The sequence below is a fragment of the Callithrix jacchus genome, chromosome 10, assembly GCF_049354715.1.
Source record: "Callithrix jacchus isolate 240 chromosome 10, calJac240_pri, whole genome shotgun sequence".
NCBI lineage: Eukaryota > Metazoa > Chordata > Mammalia > Primates > Cebidae > Callithrix > Callithrix jacchus.
This window is the reverse complement of record NC_133511.1, coordinates 98,159,625-98,178,128: the sequence shown is the minus strand read 5'-3', so window position 1 is coordinate 98,178,128 and position 18,504 is coordinate 98,159,625. Positions and strand designations below refer to the sequence as shown.

At 37.5% G+C, this 18,504-nt stretch overlaps 1 protein-coding gene across 5 annotated transcripts in view; it reads left to right on the top strand.

The window, feature by feature from the left end:
* The first annotated feature begins 7,342 nt into the window (after positions 1 to 7,342).
* Positions 7,343 to 18,504, top strand: part of CCDC73 (coiled-coil domain containing 73) — a 196,477-nt gene continuing 185,315 nt past the window's right edge. For 4 of the 5 annotated variants that reach the window (XM_035262301.3, XM_054240729.2, XM_017977993.5 and 1 more), the window contains exon 1: positions 7,343 to 7,621. The gene's annotated coding sequence lies outside the window, so the exon portion shown is untranslated. Of the gene's footprint in view, positions 7,622 to 8,901; positions 9,071 to 18,504 lie in introns of those variants that run through there. The other variant, XM_078340811.1, reaches the window with a different exon arrangement.

Here is an 18,504-nt window from a genome sequence, read left to right as displayed (position 1 = left end):
TAAATACTGGCCAGGTTCGGTGGCTCATGCCTATAATCCCAACACTTTGGGAGGCTGAGGCAGGAAAATCACCTGAGGTCAGGAGTTCAAGACCAGCCTGGCCAACATGGTGAAGCCCTATTGCTACTAAAAATACAAAAATTAGCCAGATGTGGTGGCATGCATCTGTAATCCCAGCTATTCAGGAGGCTGAGGTGGGAGAATCACTTGAACCTGGGAGGAGGAGGTTGCAATGAGCCGAGATTGTACCACTGCATTCCGGCTTAGGTAAAAGAGTGAGACTCCATCTCAAAAAAACAAACAAAGAGTTATGGTAAATACAATGGCTCAGGCCTGTAATCCCAGCACTTTGGGAGACCCAGGTTGGCAGATCACTTGAAGCCAGGAGTTTGAGACCAGCCTGGCTATCATGGTGAAACCCTCTCTCTTCTAAAAATACACACACACACACAAAATTAGCCAAACATCGTGGTGCACACCTGTGGTCCCAGCTCCTTGGGGGGCTGAAGCATGAGAATTGCTTGAACCTGGGAGGTAGAGGCTGCAATGAGCTGAGATCATGCCACTGCACTCCAGCCTGGGCAACAGAGCAAGACTCTGTCTCAAGAAAAAAAGGTTATGGTAAATAGTTTCAGAAAAAGGGATGATCTGAAGCTGTGATAGCCAGGTACAAGAGGTTCTCCTCCATAGCAGTACTTATTAGTCAGTATTTCACACACTTTAGTGTAATAATCACCAGGAACTGCTTGTTAGAACAATCTTTAAATTATAATGTAGGATGAGTTTTTGTTAGAAAGAATTCTGTATACAGTATATGTAAGCCCATTAATTGCTTGTTGATGCTTGTAACTTGCTTTTATCTTTTGGTATACAGCTTTTTTCTTGATCATCTATCACTTAACAGAAGTGTATAATCTTAGCATAATGGTATTATGTCATATTAACCAATATTCTCACAATTGGTGATACTAATGAAGACTCTGAGGGATGACAAGATGATGACAAAATTTTTGATTCACTAAAATTAAATTATGGTTGGTGTGTTTTGATATTTTAAGAATATTTTACTGTGTTTTTTGGTCATGGCTTCATGATATTAGTAACTTTTTATAAATAGAGCTTTAAATTAATTAGACATTTCATATAGTAATAATACCAGAAAAAAAGAGAATGAGAGAACAACAAGCGTTAGTGCAGCAGGCAGTCATCTATAAAGTATGATATTTGGAGGGACATACCTGATAGAAAATATATTTTTTATAGGCTGTTATTGTGACTGAAATTTGGCTCTCAGAGATATTGATTTGCATATGATTAACAGATATTGAGTTTTCACTGTGTATCTAGTACTTCATACTCATTATCTCAACTAACTCTCTAATAATCCAATAAAGTATGTAATGTTATTATCTCTGCTTTAAAGATGAGTAATTTAATGTCCTCTTCTCTATGTTCTCTTCCTGGGTCATCTAACTTAGTTCCATGGATTGAACACCTTATTCTCTTTACTTCTGAATTTGTATTTCCAGCTGAAACCCTTCGTTAAGCTTCAGACTCAACATTTCCAGTTGCCTTTTTGACTTTTCCATGTGGATGTCTCATAGATACCTTAAACTTGACGTCTGCAAATATAGAACCATTGATTTTTGTAGCAGATGCTAGTGGCTCCCTGTTTAACTTCATTTTCTCCTTCTTTGTTATTGGCAGAGTCATAATTTTGTTAGGTTTTCTATATCCCTACCCACCATGTGGATTGGGGAAGAGTAGCTGGGATTACAGATGCCCACCACCATGCCCTGCTAATTCTTGTATTTTTAGTAGAGACAGGGTTTCACCATGTTGGCCAGGCTGGTCTCGAACTCCTGACCTCGTGATCCACCTGTCTTGGCCTCCCAAAGTGCTAGGATTACAGGCATGAGCCACTGCGCCCAGCACTTTTCATTAAATTTTGAATTAGAAGCTCAAAAGAAAACCTAATCTATTAGGAAAAAGAAAAAGTCTTATTAAGATTATGCCTAACCTCAATTTTAGAATAAGAATAATTTAAAAAAATATATAAACTCTCACTGTGTTGTTCAGGCTGGAGTGCAGTGGCTTGATCATAGCCTACTGCATCCTTGAATTCAAGAATAACTTTTGACTTTTTCTCACATGTGCATTAATCTAAAATAAAGTTAAATAAAATAAATAAATCATAAGTTCACATAAAACCACTCCCATGGTGTATGTAGTACATCTTCTAGATAATTATTTGTAGTTGATTAATCCATGATACTAATTTGACACTTAAAATTGAATAGCTAATTGACATGTTACTATATTATATATAAAGTAAAACTCTAGAGTGAAAATCTAACATATACAGCAAATTTTAGAAAGATTTCAACTACAATTTATGATGCTACCAATTATTACATGAAAATTTTAAAGTTATATGCAACTCTGACTATAAATATTTATCCATTGATATTTATTAAATGTACGTTATGTGCCAAGAACTGTGCTGAGGTTACAGATACAAAGATGAATATTCTCTGCCCACAAGCATGGAAAGAAATAACTATAATGAAATGTGGTAAGTGCTGTAACTATAACAAGTTATAAGCACTTGTTTTTACTACAGCATTTAAGTAGGCTGCAGAAACCTATTCATTTACTTTGTGCATGTAAGTTATTCTTTGATGTAGATATTATCTCCTGTTATTCTCCAAGGGAGTTATTGTGCTTATTCACAACCAATTCTAAATAGCTTTAGCTCTATTAGTGTAGGATACGAAAACTGTGATTATAGAGAACCTAGTTTGGTAGACATGTAAATAGGCTTACTCCCTTTACTACATCAAGTAAAAATGGCATACTTTCACTCTGACAATTATGATTGGGAATGGATTAAGACAGTCTGAGGCTTTAATCTATGTTAAGTGTAAAAATAATTTGAAATTATAATAAAGATTCACATTCTATTCATTTAAAAAAACCCACAGGCCAGGCGTGGTGGTTTATGCCTGTAACCCTAGCACTTTGGGAGGCTGAGGCAGGTGGATCACTTGAGTTCACGAGTTTGAGACCAGGCTGGGCAATATAATAAAACCCTGTCTCTACAAAAATAATACAGAAATATTGGGCCAGACATGGTGGCTCATGCCACTAATCCCAGCACTTTGGGAGGGGGAGGTGGGCAGATCACTTGAGGTCAGGAGTTTGAGACTAGCCTGGCCAATATGGCGAAAACCTCATCTTTATTAAAAAATCAAAAATTAATTGAGCATGGTGGTGCATGCCTGTGATCCCAGCTATTTGGGAAGCTGAGGCAGGAGAATTGCTTGAACCTGGGAGGCGGAGGTTGCAATGAGCTGAGATCGTGGTGGAGACCAGCCTGGGCGACAGAGTGAAACTCTGTCTCAAAAAAAAAAAAGAATTAGCTGAATGTGGTTGTGCACTCCTAGCTACTTGTAGGGCTGAGGAGGGAGGATCCCTTGAGACCAGGAGGGAGAGGCTGCAGTGAGCTGAGATTTCTCCACTGCACTCCAGCCTGGGTGACAAAATGAGACCCTGTCTCAAACCCCTCCCCAAAACAAAACAAAAAATACCCCAAAAAACAAAAACCAAAACCCACTGACTTTGCAGTGAAGAAAGCATTTAATTTGCATATATGTAAAGTTACATTAGATTAAGAGGGGAAAATGGGGACAGGAAAAAGGGAAAAAAGAGAGCATGCAGAAGAAAGAGGAAGAACTTCCCATTACCTGTGCTTGGAGTTAGATGTCTCAGTAGCCACTGAAAATACTTTGTTTACTCATTCATGAATTCATTTAAGCAATTTATGCATACCAAATTCCTAAACTTGTAATGAAATAATAATGAGTAATAATAATAAGTTCGGGCACCATGGCTTATGCCTATAATCCCAGCACTTTGGGAGGCCAAGCCAGGAGGATCACTTGAGCCCAGTTCAAGACCAGCCTGAGCAACACAAGGAGACCCCTGTCTCTACAAACAAACAAAACAGCTGGGCACGGTGGCGTGCACCTGTGGTCCCAGCCCAGGAGGTTGAGGTTGCAGTTAGCGGTGATTGTGCCACTGCACTCCAGCTTTGTGATGAGTGAGACCTTGTCTAAAATACTAATACTAATGCTAGCACGACAGCTCACACTTTTTAAATGCTTACTATCGGCCAAGCACAGTGCTATGCACTTTATGCACCTTATCTGTCATATTTATATCTTAGAGGTAGGTAAGATAGGTAAGGAGGTTGGGTGGCCCTTCTCCAAAATGCTTGGGACCCAAAGTGTTTCAGATTTCAGGGATTTTTTTGGATTTTGAAATATTTGCACATATACAATGGGATATGTTGGGTTACAGACCCAAATCTAAACACAAAATTCACTTATGTTTCCTGTGCACCTTATGCACATAGCCTGATGGTAATTTTACACAATATTTTTAATAACTTTGTGTGTGAAACAACGTTTTGATGGCAGTCTGTCATATAAAGTCCAGTGTAGAATTTTCCACTTGTAGCATCATGTTGGTTCTCAAAAGTTTCAGATTTTGGAACATTTAGGATTGCAGATTTTTGGATTAGGAATGACCATACTGTATCATTATTACTCCCATTTTATCAATGTGGATTTTGAGGCATAGAGATGTCAAATGCCTGGGCTAGTAAATGGCAGAGTAAGATTTGCACCAAGCCGTTTGCTCTTAAGTACTATGCTATGTGCCATCCACTGTGCTAGCCATTGAAGCTTTAAAAGCAAATATGACAAAGTCCCTGTCCTCAAAAAGTTCACAGTCTATTAGGTGAGAGAAAGTGTACACAGACAATTGCAAGGGCCTGTGATAAATACTACAATAAAGGTATGTACAGTAGCGTGATTGCACCAAGCAGGGAATGATTAGTTCTACTTAGGTGGGAGTGGAGAGGTGATGAAATTTCAAAGAGGAGACCTGTGAACTGAAATTTAAAAAATGAGAAAGTGTTTTAGGTAGGCCTAGTGACAGTAAAGAGTATCCAGGTGGAGGAAGCAGCATGGACAAAGAAAGGCAAAGAGAACTGCTGGTGGTGGTAGAGTCAGGATATGCCAGGCAAGTGGAGGAAGAGGTACAGGGGTCTAAACTTGTTTTTTTGAGACAAGGCCTCACTCTGTCACCTAGGCTGGAGTGCAGTAGCGCAATCATATCTCACTGCAGTCTCAAACTTCTGGGCTCAAGTGATCCTTCTGCCTCAGCCTCCAAAGCAACTGGGACTATATATGTATGCCACCATTACTGGCTCATATATACAGTTTCTAACTACTAATAGAAACAGTCAGGTTTCTTTAAATGTTCGCATGTACCATGACATGAAAATGATATCGCCAAAGTGAAAATAATGGTTAAGTCCTTAAACATTTTAAGTTTTTACTTTAAGTTGTTACTTTTTTTTTTTTTTGAGGCAGTCTTAGTCTGTCACCCAGGCTGGAGTATAGTGGTGCGATCTCAGCTCACTGCAACCTCTGTTTCGTGGGTTCAAGCGCTTCATATGCCTCAGCCTCCTGAGCAGCTGGGATTACACAGGCATGCACCACCACACCTGGCTAATTTTTTGTAGAGACAGAGTTTCTCTATGTTGGCCAGGCTGGTCTCAAATTCCCAACCTCAAGTAATCCATTCGCCTTGGCCTCCCAAAGTGTTGGGATTATAGGCGTGAGCCACAACACTTGGCCGGAAACCCTTTTATAAAGACATCAAATCCTATTCTCCCCTCATGACTCAATCGTCTCCTAAAGGTCACATCTCATAATATGGTTTCTTTGGAGATTAAGTCTCGACATGAATTGTGGAGAGGACAAAAACATTCAAACCACAGCATTGATCATCGGGGAAATTGCATAGAGTTAGAAGGGCATCCAGAGGTGATTACATTCAACTCATTAGCTTCTCTAAATCTTAGTTTTTTAATATGCAAAAAGTACATAGTAATAGCATCGTGTGGAGACTAAGATGAAATGATGTATGTAAAACACTTAGCTCATTGTCTGGCACATAGTAAATGATCATAAATATTAGTTATTATTAGAGTATAGCTGTTATGGTTAGTAAATACCAAATTGAAAGGTCATGGTCCATCCATTCATTCATTTGACTTTGTTTGGCATTTATATGCCAGGCATTGTGCTAGAATCTGGTATGCAAAAGTGAACAAAATTCATCTCTGTTTTCATGAAACTTGTGTCCTAGGATACAGTTAATAAATATACCGGATGAGATGGTGATTGCGCTACAGAGAATAAAACAAGGCGGGGTCAAAGTAGGGGATGTGCCTGGGTGTTACTATGGAGTAGTCAGGAATGTTCTCCCTGATAAGGTGACATCTGGGCAAAGGCCTGTAGAAAGGGAGGAAATAAAAAGAATTCCAGACAGATTTTTACTGGGAAACATGGTTAAAAATTTGAGGGCAGGGACCACTTCTTTCACATTTTGGTAACATGCAAAAACAATGTAGGACTGAAACATATTACATTAGTACGGAATGACTGAGTATTCAACATAACATACTAAAACATATTGTTAGGTACTTTGAAAAGATGTGATTATCAATATATTTAGATCTACAGTTTTTTCCCCTAATATTTCACTTCAAAAATTAAACTATTTTTTTTTGACAGGGTTTTGCTCCATTGCCCAAGATGGAGTACAGTGGTGCAATCTCGGGTCACTTGTTCCTTGATCATCCAGGCTCATTCCATCCTTTTACCTCAGCCTCCCAATAGCTGGGATTACAGCTGTATACCACCATGCCCAGCTAATTTTTGTATTTTTTGGTAGAGAAGGTGGGGGGGGGGGTCTCACCATGTTGCCCAGGCTGGTATTGAACTCCTGACCTCAAGCGATCCTCCTACCTCAGCATCTCAAATTGTTGGGATTACAGGTATGAGCCAGTGAACCCTCACAACCAGCCAACATTTATTTTTTGAATGAATAACACATTCACATGAAGCAAACATCAAAAAGTATAAAAAGCTACTCAGTGAAGTCTCCCTCTCTCCTGTTCCCATCCACACACTTCCCATTGCTCCCCACAGGCAACACTCGTTTTTCTTTCATCTTTCCAAAGACTTAAAAAAAAAAAACCCGAATATATAAGCCAATGCACATTGTACCTGTTGTTCCTTGTTGTATAAAAAAAAAACATCAAATATCCAGGGATCTTTTCAGAAGCTTGTATTAAAAAGAAAATAAATTCAATCATATTTTGCCCCAGATGCTCATGATTCCCCCCACCTATTTTAGGCTAATAACCTTCGCCCGGAAGTGCCCTGGGGCGGGAAAAGGTGAACCGGAAGAGCCAACAGAAGCCAGAGCCGCGCTTCGCTGAGGTAACTTGGAGCAGTCACAAGCGTGTAGTGAGCTGTTTAGGAAGCAGCTCTAATCTTTTCATCCAGGGTCCACTTATGGGCTTGCCCTGTACCTCTCTGCCTAGCCTACCCTTCCTTGCTCTGGTTGCCAAGGGGCTGCTTTGGCTCGGACTGTGCTTTTGCTGGGCTGTGTCTAGAATCTTCCAAGCTCCCGACCCAGGAGAAGCAGCCACCCCCAGGCCTCCTTCAGGACCTCTGCCTGGGCAGGATTGAGGCTGCGGGTGAGTCATGAGGGGCTCGTCTGTTCATTGTGGAGAAGCACCTTCTGTACGTGTGCCTTGTGTGGTGGGGGTTTTTGTTTGAAACCTCGCGTTTGCCTTGTGAATGCAATAGTCATGTTGGTTGTTCTTGTGAAAATTTTCAAGCAACTCTGACCGCTCAGAGTTGGCAACTTGGAACTGTTATTGGTGAATCTCGACTTTTCTTTGGTGGACGTTACTTTGCAGAATATTTTAAGTGTAGTGGGAAAGGTCTAGTGCAATTGCGAAAGTGTGTAAATTCCCAAGGAGAGTTCTCTATTTTTTCTTTATTCTGTTGGTAATTTTGTTTTTCCCAAAGTGCCTTGCACGAGCAAATTTAAATGGGATTTCACTGGGAATGAAATGACTGCCCTGCTAATCCTAATAATGCTGAATTATAGATATACATTATTTGGTTAGGGCAGTGGCTAACGCCTGTAATCCCATCACTTTGGGAGGCCGAGGCTGGCAGATCACCTGAGGTCAGGAGGTCGAAACCAGCCTGGTCAACATGGCGAAACCCCGTCTCTACTAAAAATACAAAAATTAGCCGGGTGTGGTGGTGTGCACCTGCAATCCCAGCTACTCGGGATGCTGAGGCAGGAGAATCGCTTGAACCCGGGTGGCCGAGGTTGCAGTGAGCTGAGATCGCGCCACTGCACTCCAGCCTGGGAGACAGCGAGACTCCGTCTCAAAAAATAAAATAAAAATAAATTATTCATGTCATTGCTGTAATCTTCCACTTCACTTTGCTTTTGAAAATAAGTGACAACTTTTAAGGCATTTATGGGAAACTTTACGATCACTGCACTCCTTTTAGAAAGAAAATGTGGATTCCACGGAGTCTTCTGCTTACATTAATTGAGATCCTCGAATTAATGATTATTGGTTATTTTGCTTTAGTTGTGATAAATTTCTATGGCTCTCTTTGTTTTATACTTTGAAGCAAAAACCTATACTGAAATACCCCAACCTGAGAATCAGCAAATATGCTGTGGGTGGTTTGCTCTTTAGTCCTTCACTGGTGTCTTCTCTAAGCCATTTCATGGGCAAATTTGAGTCTTTACAACTCTCTCAGGTTTCAGGGTTGCCTTGGGGTAGTTGTTCAGTTTTGGAAGATTAGATTCCCCACTTTGATGATTTATAAGGCGTGTTAATGCAGCTTGAGAAAACGTTTTTATTTCTATATGGCTTCTTCATACCGTAGTGTCAGTAAGGAAGCGAATGATGGATTTTTAGAATTCCGAGTGTCCACTAGGCGGCAGCATGTTTTCAGTTTCTTTCGCTCTAACTGTCTATCAGGTAATAACTGTACTGGTGTAGTGATAGTGTTATTCTAATAGTAACAGATAACATATGTGGAATGCTTATTACAGGCCAGGGGCTGAACATTATCTCATTTAATCATAAAAAGCAAACCCCAAACCCTGTGTAGGTATTCCTAGTATTCTCTTTATACTTTGTGAGAAAACCTTGGGAAAGAGATCAACAATGCGAAGCTGATTACACAGTCCAGTGGTGGAGCTAGAAACCCAGATGCGTAATTACTACTTCATGCTAACCAAACTAAAGTTATTGCAAGTTTAACCAAATTGTAAAAGATGCTATAGTTAAGATGAGAAGTCTAATTGTGAGTTTTCTGAAGAAGTGAGAATTGGGTACTGTTATTTATATAGTATATCTGCTACACACAGTGTACCTAATTAGAGGTACACCGTTTCCAAAAGGCAGTATTTCCTAAATTGTGTTCCAGGGAGCACTAGTCCTGTGAGATGCTTCAACAAAAAAAGGTTTTTCTGGCTAGAAATACTCTTGAATTCATTAAGGGCTCTAAAATGTCCTGCAGGAAAGGTACTTGTTTAACCCAACTTTTTTTTGAACTCACAGCATTCTTAAACTTTTCTGATTACAGCGGACATTAAGAAGTACATTTTACATGCAGTACCATACCTGAAATATTATAAAATACACGAGGCAATACTTACCTTAACCATAAGCAGTGTACACATATGTTTTCTGTTTTATTTTTACTAGTCTAGACTTTCTTTTTAAAAAAAGTTCTGGTCAAGACCCATTACATTGATTTTTTTGACTCATGAATGAATCACAATCTGCAGTTTTACTGCACTAGACTGTGAGGTCCTATTTTTTTGTGCTGTGCTTATTAATGGAACACACTTTGGGAAATTGTGTTAGGGCTATAGTTGAAAGAAGTTATTGATGCAATGGTAAATGTCTTTGTTGATGGATTATGTTCTTTTATCAGTCCTGGTAACAGCTGAATAAGAACAGTGGTGGGGATTTTTGTGTGTGTGTGTGTGCTTTTTTTTTTTTTTTTAATAGGGTCTGGCTCTGTCGCCCAGGGTGGAGTGCAGTGGCATGATCTTGGCTCACTGCAGCTTCCACCTCCTGGGCTCAAGTGATACTCCCACTTCACCTTTCTGAAGAGCTAGGACTACAGGAGCACACCACCACAACTGGATAATTTTTGTTTTTGTTTTTTAGTAGAAATGGGATTTCGATATGTTGCTCAGGCTGGTCTTGAGCTCCTGAGTGCAAGCAATTGCACGGCCTCAGCCTCCCAAAGTGCTGGGATTACAGGTATGAGCCACCACACCTGACTGAGAACAGTTTTTTTTTTTTTAATTGGGGAGTTATTCTTTACAATCTTTAGGCCATTAGTGAAGGAAGAACTAGTGAATTTAGAACAATTTTGTAGATTAGCATTTTCCAAAGTATGTTCTTGGCATTCATGTTCCCCAGAATATTAGCTTGCCTTATGAATTATTAAAAAAAGTGTTTTATGGTCAAGGTAAACTTGGGAAATATAGATTAAAGTTAAACAGGTTCTAACAAAGCTAATGGGACTGCTTATCTCTGAAATGGGGAGTTAATGTATGGCATTTCCCAGATTTATTTGACTGTGGGACCTGTTTTTAGAAATGTATCTAGTGGGGCTTGTGCCCCTTAGAACACACTTTGGGAAATCATGTAGATAATTAAGGTAGAAATGTTTTTGTTGTAATGTACATTTAGGTGAAAATTTTTATTGTAAATTGTTTATTATTTTCCTAATTCATTTGCTAATGTTGACATGGCAGAGAAACACATCAGGAAATCATTCAGCTTTCTTAATTTCCTGATGACCCATGGAAATTTTCTGTTAGTAATAAGAAAAACCTTTATGAGGTTTTCTAGCACTGATTAATTTCACATAAAACTGAAACTTATTTTCAGTTAAGTTCAATGAGCAGTACATTTTTAGCTGTGTTGGAATCAACTTTTTTTTAAGCTATTTTGGCAATTCTTGTTTCATATTTGAAAAAATTTGGAGTTTAGTTTAGTTAAAAGTTATAGTGTTTTATAAAATTCTTAAAGGATTTTCCTACATCTTATTTGTAAGATGGCCCAAGTTAGTGTTTATGTACTTGATCCAAAGGTCTCTAGTATGTTGCCTTAGAGTGGCTGAGTTTATAGTATATTTAGTAGCTTATTTCATGTTATGGTTTCATAATGATCTTTATGGAGAGAATATCCAATTCTCTCAATCTCTTCACACATATTATACAGCTCGTTTTAAGTATTTCTAAATTTCTAAAATTTATATATATAATTTTCCCTTTGTTTCTAAAAACAAGGAGAAATTTGGTAAAGATTTTAATGTGAATAGAGAATGTTTTACTCATAATAGTGTAAATATTTTAAGAAACTAAAAGTGATTTTTGTAATTTTATATAATTTATGGCAATTTAAAAAATGTTCGTCAAGTATTCACTATGCTCTCAAGGTTTTCTTCCCCACTTGGAGGTTAATAAGACTTCTTCAAACATGAAATAGTTAATGAAAAAATAACATTATTTATGGGCAGCATTATAAATGGATAAAATAAGGTGCAAAATCATGTCAAATAGACAATAACAGAATGGGGCAATATACACAATAAAGTGCTAATCATATGATCTGACAATAAGTATAGTTCAGAAAAGGAGAAATCTGTGTGAGTGGGATTTGTAAGAAAAGCTTCACAGAGGAGATGGAATTTGATCTGATTTAAAAATATGTTTAAACAGATAATATAGGGCAAGGCATTTGGTATAATAAAGCAAAATGTGTGATGATATTAGTTCAGCCTCCTTAACATGACACAGAAGACCCCCAAAGACTGGCCTGTTTCTCAAGCTTCATCTCATCTTCTCTCAGTCTTACCTGTTACACTTTAGTCTCCCTACACTACTTTTAGTTCCTCATTTAAAATAATGTTTCTTCCACCTGTGACTTTACTTATGCTGTTTTTCCCTTTAAAATAAACTTATCTAATTTTTCATTTTACTTATGTCTTATCTTTTAAGTCTCAGCCCAGAAGTCACCTTCCTTGCGCAAACTGACCTTCCCAAGCTACCCCAGATTTTCTCATGCTTGATTTCCTTCTTCACACATGATCACATCATATTATAATTATTTTTGTATATCTGTATCTCTTTACTAGAGTTCCTTGAGAAGAAGGTGTCTGTATTTATTTTTTGTTGAGACAGGGTCTTGTTCTGTCGCACAGGCTGGAGTGTAGTGGCACCATCATAGCTAGCTGTAGCCTCGACCTCGCTGGCCCAAGTGATCCTCCCACCTCAGCCTCCTGAGTAGCTTAGACTACAGGTGTGCACTACCACACCCAGCTAATTTTTCTGTTTTTTGTTTTTTTTTTTTGTTTTTTTTTTTTAAGAGACGAGGGTCATACTATGTTGTCTAGGCTGATCTCGAACTCCTGGCCTCAAGTGATCCTCCTGCCTTAGCCTCCCAAAGTGCAGGGATTACATACAGGACTGAGCCAACGTCCCCAGCCTGGGTGTCTGTATTTAAAAAAAAAAAATCATTACATTTTAAATATAGAAGAGACTCAATACATGTTTGTTAAATGAATGAATACTTCCTTTTCTTTGTTTCCCTTATTTGCTTACATTAATATTTTCAGGATTTAAGTTTCTTCTTAGTTCTGGTATTTTGAAGTTTATTTAACAAGGTCAGGTTTATACTTGATTTTATAATTGATCTCTTTGGAAACGCAGTGATTTTTGTATTTTGGCCCTTTCACCTTATGTTTCACTGTACTCTCTAAGAAAGAGACGGGTATTATTCCCCTTTTTCCCCCCTAAGGCTAAGCATTCCGTCTTTATATTTCTAAAAATCCTTCTCCATTAACTGTTTCTGGAATTCTAAGTAGCCTAAAATCTCATCTCCATAGGTTAATTAGATCAGAATTTGGTAGCTAGAATTGCTTTAGATACTGTCTTGCCTAATTTCTTTTGAACTTATAACTGTTTTTGCAATGAGATAGTATGTTTAAAAATTAACTATACAAAAATTAAACTTAGTTTAGCATTCTTATTTTACAGATGAAGTGAATGAGGCTTGGGCACCATGACTTTGAACTCTTTGAACACGTACAGCACCCTTTTTTGTTTATCTATCATGTCTTTTATATCATGCCTGGTGTTGCCATGTCTTGAGTGAAACTTATTTGAATATGTGCCTTATCCACTTTTCTAGATTGTAAATACCTTGAGATTAAGATTAGCTCTGCCAGACACAGTGGCTCAGGCCTGTAATCCCAGCACTTTGGGAGGCTGAGGTGGGAGACTGCTTGAGCCTAGACTAGCTTGGGCAACATAGTGAGACCCTGTCTCTACAAAAAATACAAAAGTTAGCTGGATGTGGTGGCATGTGTTTGCAGTCCCACCTACTTGGGAGGCTGAGATGGGAGAATCTCATGAGCCCAGGAGGTTGAGGCTGCAGTGAGCTGTGATCACACCACTGCACTCCAGCCTTAATGACAGAGTGAGACCCTGTCTCAAAAAAAAAAAAAAAGGTCTGTACCATCAAATCTGTACTATCTGTAGTTTCTTAAACAGAAAGATTTATTAAATTACATCATTGTTATTTATTGCCTGTGTGTGAGAAGTCTAATTAATTTTTAAAAATCTGTATATAAATACTCTTCCTTTATTACTCTTCTCTAGGTCTTTCTAGCTTTGTCATATCCTTCTAAAAGTTTATCTATCACAGTTATAGGAAACACTGATTGTTCATGCTACCTTCTTTGATTCATGGTTTTCAAGTATCCTTCTCTTGCCTTTTCCAAAGGATATGAGTGATCTATTCAACTCAGTTTACTATTCAATGCAACAAATATTAATTTAGTACCTGCCTTTTGTAAATTATTATATCTGACAGTATGAGAATACAAAAGTGAGTAAGTAAGACTTGGCCACTGGTCAAGGAATTTGCAGTCTAATGGTTAAGGCAACTTTTGCTACTACAAGATAGAATCTGATGAGTGTAAATGTAATCAATTCCAGCTTGGCACTTGTGCTATATGGGACACAAAAGATCTTACAGTTCTTTCCTTTATAGGGGGATATACCTTAGGAAATGTAAAATTTATAATTCTATTAGATTATAAAAGGTCCTGATGGAGTTATATATAGTAATCCAAGGTCATATAATTCATGTTTATATGTTTTTAGATCATATTTTGATTTTTCTCAATCTTTTTTACTCTATACATACACCAGCTTGTGTATAATTAGTGGGTATAATTTTGCACACAAGGGTTCAATTTTTGTGACAAATGCCATTTATATTTTATATTTCTATACTATATTAATAATTATAAATGAAGGAGATTTGCTTATAGGACTGAGTTGTCATTCTTTTCAAGTTATAAGAGTATTCATAAGAATAAAGACAATATGATGAAATCAACTTATGTGATATTTGAGAAAAAAGCAACTTCAAACTTACGGTTCTTTACCAAAGAATTTTTTTTGGAAAAATGTTTTAGTTGCTGAAAAATCACAAATTTAAAAACTTTGTAAACATACAAAAGACAATTGTGTTTATATTCTTCGAATGTTTTAGCTAATGTCAAAGCCTAGCAGTTGTTATTATGTGAAATGATAGTGTGAAATTGATGCTGTTATAGTATAACAATAAGGACGTGACTCATGTATTTTATGTACACATGCATTCAACTGTAGTGACAAATGGCTTCATGCTGTGTGATTAAATGCATATTAGCGTTTGCCCTAGGCATTTGGTTATTACCATCTTTCCTTCATTACATTACCACACTGTATGGCCATATAATTTATAAGATAATACACACATCACTTTGTTGCTGATAGGAATTATTCTGTTTTATGGATGGTGTCCTTTAATTTTGCCTTTCATGGATTATAAAATTGGTTAATATCTGCTGAAGTGAATCACTGGAGAAGCAAATAAAGATGTTGGCCTCAGGTCACAGTGTCATTTGTGATACTGGCAAAATCTTACAGGCTCATTTATCCCTGTACATGATTGATAACAGCATGGGTTAAATGGAGAAAGCTTTGCTTCCATTAAAGGATCATCATGAATGAAGACCTCCCACTTAAAAGTCAGGCATGATGAGAAGACAAGAGACTATCTACAGGTCAAATTAAATAACTTAAATAATTTAAGTAGAATGACAGTATAATTTGTCCATTCTGTGTTATTACTCTGACCCCTATCAGGATTATAGGCTAACTTACTTTCCACTGTAGAGTATTTAAGATGTAATTTTTAATAAATACTTCCAAAGACATAAAAACCTTTATATTTCTTAAATTATATAAAAAAGAGATTTTTATTATGTACTTTTGAAAAAGTATTTAAAAAAAACTTGTAATACATATTAAGATGATGAATGCTGAGATAATGCTTTAAGCATTTTATATTATATTGGCCTTATTTAAAAATATATTTTAATAATGAAATATTAATAAAAAGTATGTGTTATATAGTATATTTATATATTATAACTATATAATTATTTGAGTATTATAAATAACATTTATTGTTATAAATTACTATAAATAATTGAACTATTTACAGAAGTTCATTAGTAACTATTTGATGCCAAATGTTAAAGATTTGGTCAGCTTTTTTTAATGGCAACCCTTCTGTATTGAATCACTGAGTTTGTTCAAATTGTGGTTCAGGATAGGGGAAGGCATAGGCATTTTTAGAGATTTCTGTTATAAAAGCAGTACTGAAATGTGAGAATATTTTGATCTGATGAAAGTAAAATATGGATGAAGCTTCAAATTAAATATTACATGTCTTTTAAAATTACAAAACAGCAATGTTTTATACATACAAATAAGCATTCACATTTCTTCTTAACTGATTTCTATGTAAAGCCAGGTCTTTACATATGTTACCTTAATTTAATCATCACATCCTATGAAATAAGTTTCATTATCCCGAGTATTTAGATGAGGAAGCTGAAAGCCAGAGAATTCACACAGCTGGTAAGAAGAGATAGAATTTTAATCCATATCTGTTCTGGATTCTGTTATAGGAATCCACAAAAATGCATATTTCTTTTTCAAAAGCATATAACAAAAATCTGTACTTTACCACAAAACTTCAAAACTGGTGTACTTCTGACAGGCATGGTGACTCATGGCTTCCCAAATCCTAGCACTTTGGGAGGCCAGGACAGGAGGACTGCTTGAGCCCAAGAGTTTGAGACCAGCCTGGGTAACATAGGGAGAGCCTGTCTCTACAAAAAATAAATTTGCTGGTTTGGTGACACACACCTACAGTCCCAGCTACTCGGGAGGCTGAGGTGGCAGTGTCACTTGAACCCTGGAGGTCAAGCCCTTCAGTGAGCTGTGATCCTGCCTGGGTGACAGAGTGAAATCCTGTGTCAAAAAAATGAAAACAAAAACAAAAGAAAAACAGGTGCATTTCTCACCTTTTCAAGCTGTCTATAATAGCATTGTAAAACTTGTTTGACAGTGATCCACTGTAAGAAACACATTTCACATTGTATTCTGGTATACTTACATGTATTTACATTTACATTTATATAAAATTAAAACAAGAGTTTTATAAAACTTATCATATGTGAGGAGATTGCTGATCCATTCTAATTTAATCTACTCTGTTCTGTTCTTTTTCTGAGATGGAGTCTCACTCTGTTGCCCAGGCTGGAGTGCAGTGATGTGATCTAGGATCACTGCAACCTCCACTTCCTGGGTTCAAGCGATTCTCCTGTTTCAGCCTCCCTAGTAGCTGGAATTACAGGCGCCCACCACCACGCCCAGCTAATTTTTGTATTTTTAGTAGAGATCTTCACCATGTTGGCCAGGCTGGTCTCAAACTCCAGACCTCAAATCATCCACCTACCTCAGCCTCCTGAAGTGCTTTTATATACCTTAGTCAAAGGGTTCTGTACCAACTTAAAACATATACAATAAAATTTACCCCTCCATTATAGAAGTTATTTATACTCCTTATAGGAAAGGAGAATGAAGAGGACAAAACCATTTATACTTTTCTAAAAATAAAGTTTATTCAGAAAAAGAGATCTCTTCTGCCATTTTATCTTTTGCTGTAACTTCTCCTCCTTTACATCTTCTGTAAATGGTTTAGCATACTCTTAATTGTATCAGTAGAGTAATAATATAATCATAAATGTGATTTACAGCTGAACTACTCTAATATTCTGTGATTATTTTTCCTTACCACCTTTGATTGTCTTTTTCCCCATTGCTTCCTTGTTTTTTTTTTTTTTTTTTATGAGACAGAATTTTATTCTTATTGTCCAGGCTGGAATGCAATGGCGCAATCTTGGCTCACCGCAACTTATGCCTCCAAGATTTTCCTGCCTCAGCCTCCCAAGTAGGTAGGATTACAGGCACGCAGCACCACACCTGGCTAATTTTGTATTTTTTAGTAGAGATGGGGTTTCTCCATGTTGGTCAGGCTGATCTCGAACTCCCGACCTCAGGTATCTGCCCTCTTTGGCTTCCTAAATTGCTGGGATTACAGGCATGAGACTGCACCCAGTCCGTTTTCTTTTGAATGTATTTTGTTTTTTTTCCCCTTGTTTATTTGTTTGTTTTTTGAGACAGAGTTTCACTCTGTAGCCAGGCTAGAATGCAACTGTGCAATCTTGGCTCACTATAACCTCTGCCTCCTGGGTTCAAGTGGTTCTCCTGCCTCAGCCTCCTGAATAGCTGGGATTACAGGTATGTGCCAGCATGCCCGGCTGCTAATTTTGTATTTTTTAGTAGAGACAGGTTTTCTCCATGTTGGTCAGGCTGGTCTCGAACTCCCAACCTCAGGTGATAAACCCGCCTCAGCCTCCCAAAGTGCTGGGATTATGCGCCACTGCACTCAGCCTCTTTTTAATGTATTAATTGCTAATTCAACCCCAGACTTTTCTCAGTTACAGAAAACTTTTATTAGTGACTTAAAAACAGTTGATAATTATTAATTTCATTATGTTGATGAAGTTACCACCAGAGCCTATTAAACCACTGTAACCTGGACTGGTTGCTCTCTGTCTTTGCACAGGTGTCCTCTTGCTGTCCTCCTTCACCATGCTAGAGTTCCTTTCCTCTTTTTCTTGCATAGGATTGCTATAGAATAAATGTTTGTGTCTCCCTTAAATTCATACGTTGAAGCCTAATCCCTAGTGTGATAATATTTAGAGGTGGGGACTTTGGGAGGTGATTAGGTCATGAAGGCAGAGTCCTCTTGAATGGGATTAGTACCTATATGAAAAGACTGGAGGAAAAAAATAAAATAAAAAGGCCTCAAAGGCCAAAAAACATATGAAAAAATGCTCATCATCACTGGTCATTAGAGAAATGCAAATCAAAGCTACATTGAGATACCATCTCATGCCAGTTAGAATGGTGATCATTAAAAAATCTGGAGACAACAGATGCTGGAGAGGATGTGGAGAAATAGGAACACTTTTACACTGCTGGTGGGAGTCTAAATTAGTTCAACCATTATGGAAGACAGTGTGGCGATTCCTCAAGGACCTA